Raw genomic sequence first — 16,895 nt, forward strand, 5'->3', positions numbered from 1 at the left:
TAGTGGTGAAGTCTAGGATTTTAGGGCATCCATCACCTGAGTAGTGTACACTGTACCCAATAGATAGTTTTTTCACTCCTCATGTGCCTCCCACCTTCCTCCCTTCTGAGTTTCCAATGTCCATTATATCATTCTGTACACTTTTGCATATCCACAGCTTAAAGCAGAAAAATTTACATGTAAATTTACATGTAACTGAATATGGTTTCATGAAGATTTTGCCTGAGATGGAGAGTAAAATTCATTTTATGCATAGTTTAAATATTTTAAATTAAGATTGTTGCTGTTGTTCTTATTCCTCTGTTTCCTTTTGTTGAGGTGAACATTTCATTTTTGTTTTGTTTTGTTTGTTTGTTTATTTTTACTGGGGTGTAGTTTATTCCCAGAAACCTGACAGTCCAACTTTAGGAGGTAGCATCCTTCACCATTTCCCATATAACAAACCAATAGGTAAACTGTCAATTGAGAAAGGACAACAAATTAAAACTGAGCCAGATCATTCATTTTTATCAGAAAATAGGCTACGCTTTAAGCCTAGCTGCTCTGCAGCTCACCTGAAAAGGAGGAGGTAAAATGTCTGTGATGAAAGGTTGCTTAGAGACAACAAAGAGATATCTAAAGTGGATCAACAGGACAAACGTACCTATACCTCGTGTTTTCTGACATGAACGGATGCTTTAGTAGTACAATAGCTTGTATTCACAAAATGTCAGGCTATTGAAAGCTTTCTTCAGACTTTTTGAAATATCTCTCTAATGAGAAATTAAAACTAAAAGAATGATAGTATCAGAGAGATTTTTTTCCCTGTACTTTCTTTAGATTGGGAAACAAAATCCTTGAATACTCTTTTGTGACTGGACTTACTGGCCATTTCTGGAGGCTTGGAGGAATTTCTTTTGTGGCCATTTAGAAGACTCAATTCAGGTGGGAAAGGTTGGGACCTGTCAGTTAATCCATCCTCCCTTGAGGAGAGTTCAAAAAGAAGAAGAGAGTGAACACCTATGTACAGCATGTAGGAAGTCCTATTCACCTGGAGACAGAGGTGACTTCACTTAAACAATACCCTGTTTTCATGTATTGAGCAACTGTACTTCACTAGGCATGTGACCATGCATTGACCCAACTGAGATTTCTGCTCCAAAAGAAAGAGAGAGAGAAAGGAAGGAAGGAAGGAAGGAAGGAAGGAAGGAAGGAAGGAAGGAAAAAGAAAAGAAAAGAAAAAAGAAAGAGAGAGAGCAAAGGCAGGAAAGATGAGAACACGCGAATTCAGTCTATCTAATCATGCAGGAATCTTAGGTAAGACATAGAGAGTCAGGCTTCTGTCTGCTTCCTGAAGAAGCAAGAGGCATAAATGGCCCAGTGTGGAAACACAGCAACTCAAAATTTAAATTACTTTTCTTCCAAGTAGATAAACTGGCTACCAGAGAGCAGCCTGATTTGTGGAAATCTAACACATTAAAACTCAAATTTATGTATGCTCTCAGAATACATTTAAGATTTCTGAGGCTTCTTGTCTTTGAATCAATGGTATGACCTAGGGCCTGGGGCCCACTTTGCAGCCAGCAGAGATCCTGACTGGCTCATTAATCATTGTGTCATACCTGGCACCATGCCTGAAACACAGTAGCCTCTCAATAAATAGGTGATGAATGAAGAAATGACAGACAGAAAATAAAATAAACCCAAAGTTAGTATCACCATATGCTCTGGGTCACTTATTTCAATTTAATTAAAATTCTGGTTGTTTCTTCCTGTTTTGACTTTCCATGTTATCTAATTTGATAGACTGGAAGTTCAAATGATTGAAAAGAAAAGAGATAATTTACTTTTTGTTGTTTTTTAGATCAAGGCTGAATGCAGACATTATGAATGTGGTATTGTTGTCCTTCTCACTGCTAGCCTTCAGCAGGACTTGGGGGTTTTTATTAATCCTGCATCTACATTGTTCCCTCTCTCTGCCCCAAGGATGTAGACATGCCCATGTTTCTAGGAAGAAGAGCCCCGAATAAGAGCACAGCAGTCAGCCTCTTTTGGGCAAACACTTCCATGGGCCAAAGCGATAACAGAATACGAGGAATGTCCTGGCCATGTCTTCTGGTTTCTGCCCTGTGGGGACTCTCCACTCTCATAAACCCTAAGGGAATAAGAAAACTGCCAGAGACTGCTTCCTCCTTTCTTTTTACATGCCTCCTGCCCTCCTCTCCCTTACTCCATTTTTTTCATGCCGTCTTTACTTTCTTCTACTTTCTTCGTCATGGCCAAAGTGACTGCATCTTTCTTCCTGTTCCCAGGCATTCTCCTCTTCCCAGAAAGGTAGGAAGCACAGGCTGGTGCAGCTCCTTCTCTAGAGTTCCACTGATTACACTGCCTAAGTTGTTCAGCCCATTCAGATCTAAGTATGGGTGAATTAGGTGGCTATCTTCAAGATGCAATTTAGATTCCCTTAAACCGCTCCTGCATAGAAATCACTATTCAGCACTCAGCAGAATACCATGACAGCAGGTTTTCCTCCTATCCTAACTGGCTCACTAAAGTAAAAATATAATAATAGAAGATCATTATTAAAAGTCCATGCTTTCTGTGATGGAAGAATGCATTGCTTATCAGGGTTGCTGTGATTATTGAATAAGGATGGATGGATGGATAGATAGACAGATGAGAGAGAGACAGAGACAGAGAGAATGCAAAAGAGCAGCCCTTGACCTTTGGAAGCTGGTCTGGCACTCGTAGCCACATCATGTTATTCTCCTCTTGGGCATAAAAAAATACACAGAATACCAACATCAGACAAGGTTACTGTGAGGTCATGATAAAGTAAGACAGCAAAGCCACTTCATAATTTTGTCTAAGAACAGACAAAACCAAGGCCACTGAGCAGCCATGAAATACCAAACCCCCTCTCTCTTGACTGAAGTGAGTGATTGCTACCTCTTTACTAATTACAGCTTTATCCTAGCTCTAATCTCCCTTCCCATAGATAAGATTTAATCAGATATTTAGTCATACAGTTGCTCCTGCTTTTTTTAGCATTCAAAATATATTCCTACTTCCTTGGACCTTTCCCCAAATTCCTCATTTAAGCCCAATATTTTTATTGCCTTCTTTCTAACACAGTTACTGGAACACTCTCACAGTTCCCTATAACGTATGTTCTCCCTCAAAGAAACTAGTAATAAACTCAACTTGCTCAACTTCTGGTGTATCCGTGGTCTTTGCCTGAAGGGTATTGATGATTGATAGAAAGATAGATACTTACATATATACATACATGCATAGAATACTGCCTGACACATAGTGTTTGAAAAGTCTTTCCTATCATTATTATTATATACAGCTTGAGAGTATTAAGTAGAGGACAGGGAAATCATGTGAAACACAAGAACTGAAAAGGAGATTCAGAAGGTCAGGCCTATCAATCAAACAATGAGATTCAATCAAGTGTTAATAGCAGGAAGTCAGTCCCTAGACAGCAAGACAACTGGGTAAGTGCCAAACAATTCACATGGATTTGTGATCAGTAAACAAGGTAACATATTAAAAGCACCAACACAATGCCTGGCTCATAGAAGATATGCAAAAATTTACTTATTTTTTTCATCGTCTTCATCAAATTCTCAGGAAACCCTCAGGAATAAGAGAACATTTATTCTCTGTTTACACAATGTGAATCCATAAAGCACAAGAGTACTCCTTCTACCCTGAAATAGCACATGACAAAGTACTCTGAGGTTCTACTTTCGGAAAGCTTTTGGCATTCTTGTCTGTAACTGGAAAGCACAAATATGTTTTTGCTCAGCAATCATACCACTGTCATTTGGCATTCTGTGGTACGGCCCCATGACAGTCATTTGCAGTGTAAATTCGAGTTACATCGCAGCAATTTTGCTATCACTCTTACTGTAAAGTCACCTTGCAGGTTTCCTCTATGAGGCTGTGAGTATTTTTCAACTTTATTGCTAAGCTGATTTGTTTTCCATTTGCTTATTGATGAATTTTGCTGTTAACCAGAGTATTCGTTCAGTGGTTAGTAATAAGACCAGGGAATCTTTACAGGGCAAACCTTATGAGCCAGCAAGAATAACAGGTAAAACTGATGGGGATCCAGCTCTCATTGTTCATGCTGCAGCTTCTGTTCCAGGCACTTATCAACGTATTCCACTGATAAGAATGGCAAGCTAAAAACAAAGTCATGGAGAGTGAAAAACAATACATCTGTGTCCATTATTTATTCACGCACAAGTCACATGAATGAAAAATGTTAACTATTAACACCAGAAGAGCAATCTTTTATGACAATTGTGCCATTGCTTTCTTTACCATTCGCCCTCACAGAGTGCTACATGCAACAAACAAATGGGAGTTTGGTAACAAGTTATTAGTGGCTTCTCCTCCAAAGCATAAGTTTAGGAACCAGAGCAAATATTTTCTGACTTCTCAGGCCTATATGGTTGAAAGGAAATATACACACAGTATAATTCAGTTCAAACTAGTCTACATATACAAACGTGTTCTGTATACAAACTTCCATGAATATGTTTCCATGGTTTATATTCTAGGTTTTAAAAGCTGTGTACCATTCTAAAGTGATACAATATTAAGAAAATATTTAAAATAGAAAAAATATTAAAATGCTTATTGATTTACATCCCACCAAAACTTACTCTCTGTTAATATTTTAGTGTATTTTAAGTGTTTTTTGTTAATGTCTAAGGTTTGGTTCACACACACATTTATATGTACAGTTGAGTCTTGAACAGTGTGGAGGTTAGGGGTGCCAACTCAGTGCAGAGTTGAAATCCGTGTATAATTTTTCACTTTAAAAAACTTAACCACTAATAGCCTAGTGTTGACTGGAAGCCTAGTGTTACTGATAACATAAACAGTCAATATACATATATTATGCATGCCATGTGTATTATATACTGTATTCTTACAGCAAGAAAAGCTAGAGAAATGAAAATGTTAAGAAAATCATAAGAGGAAATATAATTACTATTCATTATGTGGAAGTGGATAATCATAAAAGCCTTCATCCTTATCATCTTCACACTGAATAAGCTGAGAAAGAAGAGGAAATGGAGTGGTTAATCTTGCTGTCCCAGGAGTGTCAGAGGCAGAAGGAAATCCACATAGAAGTGGACCTGTGCAGTTCAAACCATGTTGTTCAAGAGTCAATATTATATGTATACGTGCATGAGTGTATCTGTATGTGTGTGGTTGTATTCACGCTGTACATACAATTTTAGAAAGCAAATTTCTCTATCTGTATCTTCTGGTCATATCTCCCTGATGGTTTGGTCATATCTTTCAAGTGTTTGACTAGAAACTTGAAGAATGCGCTTGTTCTACCTATATTTTTAAGAAATTTCACTCTCTCTTCAAACATTGATTCTTCTTATTGTATATGTAATACAATAGAATTTTATGTCTTTAATATTACATATGTCTCCCCAACCCATGCAGTTTTATTTTTTAAGTAGGTAACATCCTCATATCAATTATAGATTCTATTTCTGAAAAGGCATGATTCAACAACCTTGAAGGAAAAATCATTCACATTATTGCCTCCACAGTAGTGGCAATTTCACTTCTAAAATTTTGCATTTCTGCGTGTGCCATTGTTTAAAGGAAGAGAGTGTTGACTAAATCTCTGTGTGGGTAGACACTCGTAAGACCCGCAGAGCTCCTGTGAGGCGCACTTGGAGAATCACTTGTATCAATCAGGTATAGATTGCAATGGGAGATAAACAGGCAAAGAGCAGAGGGGAGCACAAGGAGAAAGGTAGAACTGAAAGAAAACTCAGAAAGAAATCCAAAACCCAGAGACGCACAGCTCATTACGCAGATTCCCATGACTGGAAAGGATTAGAAAAGTTTCCGTATAATGAGGGGGCAATTAGAACGAGTTTAAAACAGCCTTGTTATTTATGATGGAGCAAGGTCAACGTGATTAAGTCTCTTCCATTATTTATAAGTTTGTATGTGATTACTGTAAATTTCTAAGTGTTTTGTATGTTATAATATAATTCATGGTAATGTTATTTTAGGTCCTCATGATGAGTGCATCTGCTTCCCCCCAAATTTCAGTCACTGAACCAAAAATACACACAGCATGCTCTGACATTAATCAAGAGAAAGAGCAAAATAATTTTTGGCATACTGAAAAATTTTTAAAAGAGCATAGGATAATGAAAAGCATAGTCACTTTTATTCTCTATCGTTTGCTTATGGAAAACAAGCTTACATCACACTGTTGGCTGAGGTCTTTTTTGAAATGCCTCTTTTGGTGGCCACTTATAATTAAACACACAGCTGCTATGATTAACGTCAATGTTTGTGGTTAAATGGGCTATAACCCTGAAATGTAGGAATGAACAACGAGTGAATGCCGTCTTCTAAATTTGCATGACTAACGTTTCCACATTAATGGGGGAGATCACTTATAGCATCTGTTTCAGACACATGAAAATTCAATTAAACTATCAGCTATCAGAATTACTATGGAGCAAATATCAACATAGGAAACCATGACCTAATTATATTATGAATTTTAAACCAGAGATAAAAGTTACATTCCAAGTCAGTCACGTTGACTGACTGATGTCTGAGAAAGCTAACAAATATTTTAAAAATAAGATATTCCCTGGAAATGGAGGCAATTTTTACTCGTTTTATCAAATTCATCTAAAATACAATTTAATAATAACTCAAAAATAAAAGTTTTAGTAAAGAGGATCCAAAATTCAGGTAAGAGACGGGTAAAAGATTTTGTAATTCTGCCCTAGGAGATAAGATGGAAGTCAAATAAAAAGTTGCACAGCCTTGTAACTGTATTCCCATCTGATCTCTGACTATGAAGGAGAAGACAGGAGATGTTCTATGTGAGTGTGAGGGACACAGCCAGGTCAGAAAAACATTCAGTTCTGCCATGAGGAAATCTACCCTGAAAGAGCTAAAGCTAGATGACCCGTAGGAAGGGCTGGTAGCTCAGAGATACACCAGTTTCTGCTCTCTGGAGTTTTTCTCATTGGAGCTAAGCTAAGAGTGTCAAAAAGAGGTCATTCAGCACTCTTCCTACTTGAAGTATAAATGTAGCAGAGTTTACAGAGGTATGGAGCAATACTGAGAGGTGGAAGCTTTATAGAAAAATAGAGTAACATATGCCAGCTGCCACTGTGGCCAAGGGTATGCCACCCTTACAGAATACCTCAAGTAGGGTCTTACCTCTCAAGTCTCAGACATGGTGTACTCTCCTCTTACTGACGCATAGGGCTTATGAATTATATCTCCTTTACTGATTGATACAAAAGAATCAATCTCTTGCTAAGCAAATGACTAATAGTTAATTGAAGGAAAAAGGCAAAATTTTATGGCATAACAATTCAACAAGATGAGTCTTGCTATTATTAATCTAACAATAATACCATGAGTCTCACTGCTGCACACATTCATCCTTAACCCCCAGTAGTCCAGACACACTGGATATTTTACATTGTTCAACCACATATACTCATCTTCATCTGCAAGAATGTATTCATGCTGGCTGCTGGTTCTATTGCCAGGTGTGTCCCTGTGTCTCTTGTCTACCTGGAAAACTCCTAGGCTTGCTTTAAGATCTAGTTCAAATGTCTAACAGCACATTAGTAACTCCTCTATTGTCCCATAGTATTTTCACACACAAACTCTATCACAGCCCTTAGCATACTATATTCTGACTTATTTATGTATTCATGTGCTCTTTCAATAATGAATTCCATGACAAAAGAGACCTTGATAAAAAGATGAATCAATTCATATCATAAGGTATTCAATAGAGGTATCTTTAACTCGTCTTGCCTTTAGTCAGATTATGAGTGGCCTGGGGGAAAGTAAAGGACTTAGTATTTCTATTTCCTTGCAGAGATCCTTTTCTTGAGAATGAGTAAACCAAGCTCCCATTCTAGCATGGAAGGGGAGTGAGTAACAAGAGAGCCCATTAAACAGACTGGACACACATGATGGAGAGACCATAATAGTACTTATAGGGGCATTCATGGGTCCAGTTTACTTCTAGGGACGCTGAGCAGTGGAAATGAAGATTGCAGACTAATTTCAGACCATTCAATTTGGACAGCTAATTAGAATTTTAATAGGTAGGGACTAGTACCTTTGACAGTATCTTGAGGATAAAGTCTCAGTCCTGGGTCAGATAGAATCTTTCAACTTCATATGCACACAAGATTTGCTAGCAAAAATATGTCCCTCTTTCAGAACTGCTACAACAGCTAATGAAAACACATAGTATTTTTTCATTCTGTAACAGTTTATATTGTCTTCTCTAGGCCAAATAAGTAAAGAGAAACCTTTACTTTATTGTATAAAGCATTAAAAGAAAGTGAACTGACACAAAACAAAGCAGTTAGTTACTAGATGTCGATGGAAATAGACTAGGGAAAGTGAGAGGTCTATAATCTTCGTGACGACACTGGTATTTTCTTTCCTGCAGATAAGCCCATGGAATATCCCATTTAAAATAAAATTCCTGTAACCAGAAAGCTTGTAGGTGGGTTGCAGTGTTCTTAGCAATCCATACAGTCCATATGCTTTCCCACTGCTGCTCATCTACATTGTTTTTTGTTACCAGAACTTTTTTTAATTGAAGGAAAGTGATTCTGCTTCCAAGGAACTTATAATATGTGAAAATCCAGAAAAGGATCATTCAGAACTAGGTCAAAAATTCTCATAAAGATGTGAAATGTGGATTATAGAAAATTGTCTGTTCTCACAGTCTAGAATTATTTTCCTCCCAGTCTCTGTTAGACCCACCCCACTCGGGATCTTGCGCCTTCCTCTCCTATTCTCTAAGGCACCAATGACCACCACATTGCTAAAGCTGAGAGTCAATTTCAGTCCTATCTTACGGGTCTAACAACAGTATTTAGCACAGCTGATTCGCTTTCTTCACTTCACTGCCTGGCCACCACTTTCTCCTGGTGCTCCTTCTCCCTCACCAGTCTCTCATTTGTCTTTGCTGGCTCCTCCTCTTCTCCAGCCTTTAACATTATGGTGCTCCAGGCCTCAGTCCTTGCTCCTCTTTCCTTCTGCATTCACATTCGCTTAGGTGATATTACCTAGTCTCAGAGCTTTAAGTACCATTTATGCGCCAATGAGTTCCACAACCATACATCTTGCATTAATTTATCTCCCCAAAGTACAGACTTATCTACACCCTACCCACTCAACATCTCCTCTGGCATGTGTCTAATAAAAATGTCAAAAAACTTAACATGTCTGCAGCTGAATTCTGATCTTATCCCCAAAACCTATTTCATCTTCAATCTTCTTTCTCCCTGTTGATAGCAATACCATCTGCCCAGTTTCTCAGGCCAGAACTTACAGGCATCCTCAACTAATTTCTTTCTCTGACTACCACATTTATTATTCAGCCAATCCTTTTGGCTCTAGAATCAAAATATTAATCTAGAGAGCCAACCATTCCAGAAATGTATATGGGAAGAAAACATAGTTTACTAAAATACAATTTAAGCATCACCTCATAGTTTGCTCATAGCCTGTCTCACAGAGATTTCCATACCATGGGGTGAATCCATTAAATAATTTGCATTTGCCATCTGAAACAATTTTCTTTGAGTTTCTTCTCTGAACATACTAAGCAAAGGAAATTAGGTTTTGAGTTAATGTCTGTATTATTATTTTCAAATATCTTTCTCCACAGATGCTAATGTTTCACAGTTAGTTCATTATTAGAAAGTGATTTCCCTCCCAGAAGGGCATAATACTTTTCATTTGACAATCCAGAGAACGTATTGATACAATTTAAGGTATGTGAGGATAACCGATGGCATACCATTTTTAGCCTAGTATGCCTGCATGGAAATTAGTAATAAACAAATCATTTATTTGTTTCCATTCCTTAATACTTACATATTACTCTTTTCTCTCTTTCTTTCTCTTGAGTAATAAACTGCATATTTATGCTCAAAAATAAACACATATCCCTGTTTTTTCTGTACATATAAAACACATTTTATATCAGATGGACATGCAAAATTGGAAACAGTGCACAGTAATAAACTTAACTTCATGTTCTATTAAAAAGAGTGAAACAGCATAAACAAATTTCTGTTGTTTGTTGCATTTATTAATCCATTTAACAAATATTTATTGAACATCTATAATGTGCCAGGCACCTTGCTAGAGACTGGTAATTCAGCAGGAGTCAAAGTAAATAAAGCTTTCATCCTTCAGTACAACTCACTGTCTAGGGACAGTTAGAGACAAAGACATAGTCACTTCACTACATGTAAAGCCTGCTGAGATGGGTGAGAAACACGATTTCACAAGAACATTAAGGAGTGGAGACCTAGCACTAAATTCAGGATGTCAGCAAAGGCCTCTTACAGAAATTAACTTGCAAGTTACAAACTGAAGGATGACTAGGAAGAACCAGCTTGTCAGAGAGGGGAGACCAGTGTTTTAAGCAGAATGAATATCTGGTACAAGGAGCTCAAGGTAAAAAACACCTTTTTACAAAAACACCAGAAGTCAAAGTGTTCAAAAAGGAAAGGAGGAGTGAGAAAATGAAGCTGAAGAAGTAAACTAGAGCCAGGTCTAAGCCACGGCAGAGATCTGTGCTCTATAGTAAAGGGAATAGAGAAACCTTAGGCATGAAAGTGAACAACTAAATGTGTGCTTCAGAAAGATCACTTTCATTGCATTGTGAAGACACTAACAAAGGGGAAAGAGCAGAAGCAGGGAAACAGACAACAATTGACATAATCTTGGAGAGAAATGATGGTCTGAACTAAGAGAATGAGACTAGGAAGAGAGAAAACAGATAAGAAAGAATCTGTAAGTCTGGATTATTGCCAAATAGAATTTTGGCAGCAAGAGAGATTTTAAATTCTAACAACACATTCACTCAACAGTACTTGCTGAGCATCTATTATCAAAGTATGCAAACCATCATCTAGAAAGTAAGACCCAAAAAAGTTAATTAAATTAATTAAGGTCACATAGATAATTACTGGCATATCTGAATCTAATGTAGGTCTTCCAGTCCAGTGATTACAGTTCAGTATTTTATATAGAAGAATGCTCCAGTTATCTCAATAAAATGAATTCCTATCCATTCATCTAAAATGCTGCAATAGTAAAAGGTTATGAACTACAATGTTTAAAGTGAGTTTAATTCCAATCCTGACAATTCACAGTTTAGAAATGTAATTTGGCTGAGTACCTTCTCCCAAATAGTTTAAGTCCCTTTGAATTAGTCAGTACATACATAGAACTCATGCAGTTGCATCACCAACGAAGAATAGCCTTATACTATCTGCCAGAGACTGCCTCCAGCCATGACAGTCAATTGTTGGAGCCATTAGCAGAGAAATTTATCATATACATTAACCTGCTGCCTTGAATGGACGGTTACTGAAATAATGAGTAGGAGTATCAAAATCATGAATAAAATATGGGAATCAGGGTTGCAAGTTATAAAGTTCTCTTATCAAGTCTACAGACTAAATGTGTTCTCAAAGGTGGTGCTCCCACCTTGGGTGACACAGATAAATGATGATGCTGATTACAAAAAGGAGTGAAGAGCAGATTAGCACCTTAGGCCAAATTCTGTTAGTGTTGTTACCAGTTGGATCGAAATAAAATGTGTTACTTTTTCTGTTTTTTCAGAGCTTAGCTGTGAAAATGAAAGTGTCTTGTAGAGCAGAAGATAAGAAAAAAGTGAAGATGAAGTAGGTATTTTCAACAAAGAAGTTTGGTAAATGAAGAGAGAATACTTTGGTTAAAATCAGTTTTTCTTAGGACCAAGATGACTTGATAATTTGCTTACAGAGAGTGAGGCACAGAAAATACGAGGTGATTTGTTGGGCTTATGTGATAGGTGGAGGAAAATTGGAGTATTGCCCTATAAAAGGGGGGTGGGAGAGAGTGGTGTAGTGTTTAATGTACCGAACATATGTTTAGACTCCTGGGTTGAATTATCTAGGTAAGCCTTGATGAATCCATAAATTTTTTTGAGTGATTCAACTGAATCTCTACAAATTCAATGATAATTTAAATACTACAGAGAAGCCAGCAATTTCAAAACTGAACCAACTCTTACTGAAAGGGTTCAAAGTAAACAGACACTCCCTGACCACTTGCCTAAGTATTGCATTGAGGTTTCATTCTGAAAATTTGTATTAAATCGACCCCCACCTCCTGAGCAGGTTACAACGTGGCGCTTTAGTTGGGAATCACATATTTTGTTTGCAGGTAACTGTTACAGAGAAAGCAAAAATTAACTGATTCCTTACTTATTTTGATAGTGTAATTATTCACCTTTAAACTGGTACGTTTGAATTTTGCAGGGGAAATAATCACGCTCACAAGACAGGAATGAAGAATTCTTATATTTCTTTAGGGAACTAAATGCGTGCAAGCACTTTAAAAGCACGCATTTATAAGAATGCTAGAGTGTTACAGTCAACTCAAAGAGGAATGGCCAGTCTCACTCCTAGTGGTGGTCCCAAATAACAGACAGTAAAAGAATACTTGCTCCTTCTGACATAAGCCTTAAAGGTTACAGATTTAAACACACAAAAAAAGTCCAGATCATCCTTATAATTCACTAAGAATTTACTTCAGCCCTTTAAGAGTCTTTTTATATTTTCTTCTATAGCTCATCATTTGACATTTTCATTTAATTTTATAGCAACTCTAAAAAGTAGGATTAATTTGCCTCAGTCTGAGAAGCCAGATAGTTTCTTCTTGGAATTTATTCATTCAACAAGTTTTTGTTCAGCATCTGGTTTGCTGGAGGGAACACAATGAATAATTGGTGGCACTGGAACTGTTGTAAGGTCTGGTTTTGAAAGCTTGAGTAAGACAGACTTTTATTAGAATGACCATAGCTTACTAACTTTATGAATTGGGCAAATTTCTTGAACTCTTTGAAACTCAGTTTACTCATCTATAAAATGGGGCTATTAATAGTACCCACCACACACCTGGCAAGATAATGTATGTAAAGGGTTCTGATGTTGACCTTCAGGCAGAATTCTTTATGCCCTTCCCTTTACTGCATCTCACAAGGAAGAAGACCCGCTAAAGTTAGATCAAGTTTAACATCTTTTTGGCAATAAACCATTGAGTGGGGGCACTTAAAATCTAATAATAATTGTATTTAGTTTGACTTAATTCTCTTCCTTATTTTGTCCATTGTATCTGTGTAGGAGGGATACTCAGCATTTGTTTGCTCTTATTTTTATTCCTTCTGTCTCTCTCTCTCTCCTCCTCTCTGTGTGTGTGTGTGTGTGTGTGTGCGTGTATGTGTGTGTCTCCCCTCCCCTACCACCACCTCCCATTCTTCTGAATACTATGGCAAGGGGAGGCAAAAGGCTAGCCCAGTCAGCTCTAGGCATTGGTGAAGCCTTCTCTCTTGATCTGTCTCTAGCGCCATTTCCTGTACCTAGCTAATTTGGGACGGCCTTTCCTCCAACTAACAAGAAAGATAATTAGCTCTGGTTTGGGCTTCAGGAATGAAGGAAGAACTGGTCTTTAATTATTTTATTTCTGGGTTATTTAATCCCAAATAGCCCAGGAAAATAAAACAGCACTCCCTGTGGTCCACCTTAAATTACTGGACCAAAGATCCAAGTAATAAAGAGTTACCACGAGCTGCTTTGACTTTTTTTATGCATGGACCACCCTCAGGGACTTCACACCAAAGAAGCAAGGCTCAACCAAGGCTGAACTCATGTGTCTGGCCTAAGAAGACCATAACACCCTGTCATTATGATTTCAATGTCTGTTATAATTATTAATAAATTATTTTTCCCATTTCTAATTTCTGTAATATAGGAAAACACCTCACCAGTTTTGCATATCTACATATTTTATTACTTTTGTGACTGTTCCACTTATAGGATCAATGTTGTATAAAAAAATTAATTTTATATTCCTCTTTCTGATGATCAAATAATTTCTAATCTAGACTATATCAAAAAACTACTTTTGAATGAGTGATATTATATCATTGAAAATAATATCATATTTTATAATACATATTTAGACTGTTTTATTAATTTACATTGACTTTTCCTCTAGTTAATCCTAAATAGTGTTGTTTTGGTTTGTGTACTTGTTTTGATCTGTAGTTATTTTAACCTCAGACTCAGTTTTAACCCCTAAAATAAGAATAATAAAATAATGATTATTTGCTGGCACTTGGAATTTATGAAATTAAAAATGCTATGTTCAAATAAGATGCCTTACAGTTAGCGTTTAATGTGACTGAATGCAGCATGAAAAAATACTCACATGCTTAGACCGTGAGTAAACAAAATAATGCAGACATTTCAGTTAAAATTACCTTCTCATTAAAGAAACTGCTGGCATAACCTCTGTTGCAATTGTTGCAAACTTGATTTTATAATCAAGTATTAACCTTATGGGTTTTCCCAGCAAGCTGCAAGGTGTCATAGTATCATTTTTAGCTGCATAATCAAATGGCTATAACCCAAGACAGCCAAGCAGTTTTAAATGGCATTCTTAATACAAAGTTTTTCTAAATTATAATTTTTTTAAGAAAACAGCTCTGGAAATAAAGGAGACTTTGGAGTTAAGATCTAATCGGATGGTAAAGAGATTCAAATGTCATTATAAAGTCATTGAGGTGTTTGACATACAGCAGTAATATGCTATTGAGATACCCTTTAATTTAACAAGCATTTTATTAAGTGCACATGGCAGTCTAGAACTCAGTTAAACTTGACAGATAAAAGAACACATTGGCCATGACCTCGGCCCTCAAGAATTCCTAGTCTTGTAGACAAAGCCCCTTATGATACATTGGGACAGAGGTAACCTCAACCACCCATGCTCTATGCATGAGGCTGGAAAATAAACTGGACCCAGTTCATGAGGATTTTATATGATAACTCACATTATTTCCAAACATGCTTTCCTAGGTAGCAAAAGAACTGACGTGAAACTGAGCAAATGCTTGAGGTGTGGAGAACTCACATTGTTGAATTCCAAGAGCTTTGTATGCATTATCTTATTTAATTCAGCAGACCTCACAGGCAAGACATTGTTGTCCTCCTTCTATAGAGGAGTAATTGAGGCTCTGTGCCTAGGAGTTGTTCCTCATCACCTGTTAGTCTATGGCAGATCCAGGATATACCTCAGATGTATCTGATTTCAGAGCATAGTTCCTCCCATTGCACTACACAGCTTCAAATCATACCTCAACAGTGTTTGGGCTTCCAAGAAGAGAAGCTCTGACTCCTGCTTCAGAGACTAGACATCATAGGTTGACCAGATTGGCTACAGAGAAAAGACAGCAAAGTGGTTCAAGTGGCTCAAAAAAATATGGGACCCTGGTACTTCTAGGTGTATGTCAGAGGTTAGCTGACGGCAGAAGGACCATGTTTGCTAATTTGTTATCTCTCCTTGCCCAGAGTGTTACTAAACAAGAGTAACTGATTAGACACAAGGGCAGATGAGTGGCCATTACAGTAATACATTATATTGTTCATTACATGAATCACAACAGACAATATGGTGGCAAAACACTGCGTCTCAACTCTTAGTTCTATATACAAGCACTGGTGTCATGTCTGGTTCACTAGTGTAAGCTCAGCACCTAGTAGTGTCTCCACTCAATAGAGTCTCAACAGTTGTTGAAAGAATGAATAAGTGAAAGACAGAAATGCACACACACACACACACACACACACGCACACACACACACAAAGCTATCTTCCTTCATGCAATTTCCAAGCCAGACCTTTCTTATTCTCATGATCTGAAGCCAGAAGGTGGGCCCCAGGAGTAAGCCCTGGATTCTGATGCAGAAGTTCCTATTTACCTCCTTTGGGACACTCACTGTCTTCTGGGTGAATTCAGTATTTCATGTAATTTCCCCACAGCTCAGCTGTAGCACCTGTTCAAAGAGCAGCGTTGATGTGCGCCTCAGAATTTAAATGCCCAGTGGACTTGACTACACTTTGCAAGCTCATCTGGGTTTTATTACAAGGAGGCACAGCTTTCTTTCTACTCATATAGGTCTGCATAGATGAATAAATGATGCAGTGCATTAGTGCAGTCATTCAGAACCTCCATTAGCACATGTCTGTCCATTTTCATCAATTCCTAGGAATCAATCTAATTAGCACAATGAAGAAGAGGAGGATTCCTCAAAGGACCCACCCCACATGAAGAAGAACAGGGAGGTGAGGAAGATGGCTGTGACAGACAGGGTTTGTATGTGTGAGGAAGGTTACCTGTGTGCACTGGGGGAGTGTGTGTTCATCTCACTGTGGTCAAGAGAAGTCAAAAGATAAAAATAAACCTGTCCAGAAGGTAGTGTGATAAAGAAAGTTCATGGTCTTTGATGGCCCACAGACTTGGGTTCCAATTTTATCTCTGACACTTGATTTGTCATACAGCCATGAAAAAGTTTCTTTCTTTCTCTGAGTTTAAGTGAACTCATTCATAAAACAAAAACAATTGCAAAGACCTTTTGGGTTATAACAAAATTTAATTGAGAGAACTATGTGGTCGGGCGCGGTGGCTCACGCCTGTAATCCTAGCCCTTTTGGAGGCCAAGGCGGGCAGATCACTTGAGGTCAGGAGTTGGAGAGGATCCTGGCCGACATGGTAAAACTCCATTTCTATAAAAATAGTACATTGAAAACTAGTACAAAAAACTAATAGGGCATAGTGGTAGACACCTATAATCCCAGCTACTCCAGAGGCTGGGGCAGGAGAACTGATTGAACCTGGGAGGCGGGGGTTGCAGTGAGCCAAGATCTGAGATCACTGCTCCACTGCATTCCAGCCTAGGTAACAGAGCAAGACTCTGTCTCAAAGAGAGAGAGAGAGAGGGAGAGAGA

Source organism: Rhinopithecus bieti, unplaced genomic scaffold, assembly GCF_001698545.2.
Source record: "Rhinopithecus bieti isolate Rb0 unplaced genomic scaffold, ASM169854v2 scaffold_32422, whole genome shotgun sequence".
NCBI classification, from domain to species: domain Eukaryota; kingdom Metazoa; phylum Chordata; class Mammalia; order Primates; family Cercopithecidae; genus Rhinopithecus; species Rhinopithecus bieti.